The sequence below is a fragment of the Grammomys surdaster genome, unplaced genomic scaffold, assembly GCF_004785775.1.
Source record: "Grammomys surdaster isolate TR1022 unplaced genomic scaffold, NIH_TR_1.0 126158, whole genome shotgun sequence".
NCBI lineage: Eukaryota > Metazoa > Chordata > Mammalia > Rodentia > Muridae > Grammomys > Grammomys surdaster.
The window spans coordinates 9,014,109-9,018,886 of NW_021620966.1; the positions used below are offsets into that span (position 1 = coordinate 9,014,109).

Here is a 4,778-nt window from a genome sequence, read left to right on the forward strand (position 1 = left end):
AGAAGACCTAATACCAATACTCTTCAAACTATTCCACAAAATAGAAACTGAAGGAGCACTACCTAATTTGTTCTATGAAGCCACAGTTACACTGATACTGAAACCACACAAAGACCCAACAAAGAAAGAGGGGGTTTGCAGCTCCATCAGGAGAGCAACAGCATCAACCAGCCAGACCCTCAGAGCTCCTGGAGACTGAACCAACAACCAAAGAGTAACCATGGAGGGACCAATGGCTCTGGCCGAATATGTAGCAGAGGATGACCTTGTTGGTCATCAGTGGGAGGAGAGGCCCATGAGCCTGAGGGTGTTCGATGCCCCAGTGTATGGGAATGCCAGAGAGGGAAGACGAGAGTAGGTAGGTGGGGGAGGACCCTCATAGAGGCAGGGGGAGGGAGGATGGGACAGGGAGGTTCCTGAAGGGGAGACCTGGAAAGGGGAAAACATTTGAAATGTAAATAAAGAAAATACCCAACCTAGATAGATAGATGATAGATAGATAAATGATAGACAGATGATAGATAGATAGATAGATAGATAGATAGATAGATAGATAGATAGATAAAAGCCTTTCTGATCCACTATCATCAAGCCATTGCCATGATGCAGAATTTTTGTGAAGACTATTATGGGAAAGACTATCATGCTCAAGGTTGAACTCCTGGATGCTATAGAAAATGTACAGGCCAAGATCCAGGATAATAAGGAGTCCCTCCTGATCAGAGAGGTCGATCTTTTCTCGTAAGCAGCTGGAAGATGGTCATACTTTCTCTGACTACAACATTCAAAAGGAGTCCACCCTTCATCTTGAGACTTCATGGTGGTGCTAAGAAAAGGAAAAAGAAGTCTTACACCACTCCCAAATATAATAAGCATAGGAGGAAGAAGGTTAAGTTGGCAGTGCTGAAATAGTATAAGGTGGATGAAAATAGCAGTCAGCGGACTTTGTCAAGAGTGTCCTTCTGATAAATGTGATGCTGGAGTTCTCATGGGTAGCCACTTTGACAGGCACTACTGTGGCAAGTGTTGTCTGAATTACTGCTTTAACAGACCAGAAGACAAGTAGCTGTGGACCAGTTAATAAACAGGAAGAACTGGAAAAAAAAGTAAATAAATAATAAATAGATGGAACATGGTGCATACCGGAAAGACAGCAGCTCAGTAGATAAAATGCTTGCTGTGCAAGTGGGTCAGAGAATGGGTCCCCAGCATGTAGTTGAAGGCTTTACCAGGGTCTGTGGTGGTGAGAAAGAATCACTGGATTTGCTAGCTAGACTAGCCAGATTGTTTAACTGGGAGTATATCGATATACAAAGTGAACGTCATCTGGGAAGATACTGACATCAAAGATTGGCCTGCATGCACACTACACACACACACACACACACACACACACATAACACACATACATATGCACCATACACACGTGAGCATATGTACACATCAATTCACATCACACACAAGCAAAAAAAAAAAAAAACGGGAGGAGATAAACTGAATCTGAGGAAGGGCACAGTGGCTCAGCAGATAAAGGTGCCTGCATGCAGCTCTGACAACTTGACTTCCGTTCCTAGACCCCACAAGGTAATAGAGAATGATTCCTAAGATTTAGATATTTTCTTACCTTCACACATGCATCAAAGCATGAAGATTCCTGAATGGAAACATGCATGAATGAGCTCACACATGCATGCACCATTCTGAGGGTAGGAAAATGTGGTCTGAGATGGGGGAGCTGAAGCTGATATTTCTCGACTCCTGGGTATCTAGTGGCCACTAGAAGTCTGGAACGAAGTGTCGGAGGTCCAAAGGCCCACGACAAGGCCAGGACCATCCCCCTCCCCCCCCCCCCCCCCCCCGCGAGCGGGGGGCGGGGGGGGGCCTGGGGCCAGGGCTGGGGCCAGGGCTGGAAGCTCTGGCTTTTCTCATCAGTAAAGGTAGCAATGGTTGTCTGGAACCAAAAAGAGGCCTTCTACAGGATATTTAGCCAGTGGCTCTGTTGGTGAAGGCCTTCTCCATGCTCCCCATGGCGATGGTAGAGACAGTCCTTGGTTCCAAACTGTTTATTGGTTATTCATCATAGGAAATAGATGTACCGACTTCTCAAGGTGGACCAGAGATAAACTACCTTTTGCAGGGAGAAATGTCAGGAAAAGGAAACGTATTGGCTAAACCCTCAGGGCCTCTAGGTACGTCATTAACATGGAGAACCCTGTTCTAGGCCTATGTGACCACAAGTCACGTTTCCTTATGTGGGGAGTGTGGACACATGTTCCAGGCCAGGAATCTGGCAGGGAGCAGGGAGCCGCCTACCATCTCAAATGTGCACTCGCGTTTCCAGGGATCAGACCTGCTCTACCTTACCAAGTTTTCTGGCAAGGTCCACTGTCCCACATATAGTTTTTATTCAAAATGTGGGACCTGATTGGTAGACATGAGAATCATTTTCTATGTCTACGGTATCAAAATTACAGTTGTTTGTTCAAAAAGTTTTTGAACAAATTTACAAATTAGTCCAGTTGCTTACACGCAGCAATTTTACAGAACACTATAGTAAAATTTCTCCTTCCTCAGAGGTTCCTTAAATCCTCCTTAATCTATACAAGAATAATCCATTTTTGTAACTGTGAAGTGTTTAGTTCTGAGATTTTTGGGTAATGGTGTTAAATTTCACCTGAGGCAGCAAAGTGAGAATAATTAGCTGAAGAAGTTATGAGCGGGCCAAACTTGAGATGTAAGCCTTGTGGCTTTTTGCCAAGCTGCTAAGCCTGAGACTCGGGAGAGTGTGGAGTGATAGTGTGCAGGCTGTTGATGCCATCTTCCCTTAACCCAATGCCATATTTAGAAAGCCAGAGACACAGCTCAGTGGGAAATGGTTTCTTGAGTTCTTGTCTCTCCCCCTTATTCTCTTTATAACAAACAGTTCAATACCCAGAAACCAAATCGACTCATCTCTGGATCTCCAAACATATACAGCTCATTGAGAACTCCAAGTCTCAAATTCAGATAAGTGCTTTGCTGATTGCTATCTAGAGATAATGTCCCACAGTTAACACACACACACACACACAATATAAAAAAATCGATTTTCTTTTTACTAACTATAGTTGAAATATACTCTAGTGTGCTAAGTGGGGAATTACACAGATAAGAAACCTTAAATCTTCAGAACACCAATAATGATGCTTCGGTTTGTTTTTCCACATTATATGCACATGGTACTTGCTATTCAGAACTTAAAATTTACCTATAATTTGTATTTTGCTGTTATTAAATTATCTCCTGACATGGTTTAGGGGAGTCCTAACTTAGTAGCTTTACGTTCTGTTGTATTTATGCATAGCATATTGAATATTTCTCATTATCCCCTTATCTCTCATTAATGTGGCAGAGCTGGATCTAAATAACAGGAAGGAAATTGCCACTAAAGGTAAGAATCTGAGAAGAGCCAGTGGAGAGAGATAGAGGACAGATACATGGATGGCAGCTAGCGGATGAATAGGCTGCCTGACCCTTAAGCTCTGCCCCTGTCTTGCTAGTTCTTATCAATGGCTCTATAGCTGAGCAAAGCACGAATCCTCCTGTGGCATTCAAGGCTCTTCAATTTCTGCAGCTTAGTTTTCTAACCATGGTTCTCATTGCACTCTACTGACTCCTTTCCGTTTTTGCCAACTGATAGGAGCAAGCATGCGACATGGAGTTCCTAATCAGTAGATGGGAATTTCCAAAATCCGAAGATGAATAGGTAATAGAGATGTACCATTCAGAATTGTGCTTACAGTTAATAATGTGTTACATACTTAAATTATGCCGAGGGCAAATACTTGCTAAGTTCATCACCACATTGAAATAAAAATAAACACATGGGATATATAGAGAATATACAATGGTAGATTTAAACTCAACCATGTCAACATTAATAAGTGTGAATGGTTAAAATATTCCTATCAAGGCAGAGAGACTATCATGTTGATTTAAAAAAAAAAGACCCAAGTATAGCTACAATAAATTCGCTCTAAAATAAATACGAAAATAGCTTGACAGTAACTGGACACAAAGACATAACACAGTGATACTAGTTAAAACATGGCTAAAGTAATCATGTTCATGTGAGGCAAAGTGGAAGTTGAGAAAAATTTTTATAAAGCAATAAAGAATTTTTTAACATAATTCTTGACAGGGCAATTTTTCAAGAGAACATAATTCTAAATACTTACACACTTAGAGAACGTAAAAGTACACAATGTTCCCCTCTTCTAAGTGGGATTCAAGCATTGTCACTTGGGCCTTCCTTCTTGTTTAACTTATTTGGGTCTGTATCCTAGGTACTCTGTGCTTTTTTTTTGGCTAATATCCACTTATCAGTGAGTACATACAATGCATGTCCTTTTGGATATGGGTTATCTCACTCAGGATATTTTCTAGTTCCATCCATTTGCCTGTGAAATTCATGCTGCCTTTGTTTTTAATAGCTGAATAGTATTTTGTTATGTAAATGTATCACATTTTCTTTATCCATTCTTCAGTTGAGGGACATTTGGATTGCTTCCAATTTCTGGCTATTATGAATAAAGCTGCAATGAACATGTCCTTGGGGTATGGTGAAACATCTTTTTGGTATATGCCCAGGGGTATAGCTGGGTCTTCAAGTAGAACTATTTCCAGCTTTCTGAGAAACAGCCAAATTGATTTCCAGAGTGGTTGTACCAGCTTGCAATAACACCAACAATGGAGGAGTGTTCCTCTTTCTCCACACCCTCGCCAGCATCTACTATCAC

At 41.6% G+C, this 4,778-nt stretch overlaps 1 pseudogene; it reads left to right on the top strand.

The window, feature by feature from the left end:
• Window positions 1–314: 314 nt before the first annotated feature.
• Window positions 315–1,066, top strand: LOC114612337 (annotated as a pseudogene).
• Window positions 1,067–4,778: the final 3,712 nt, after the last annotated feature.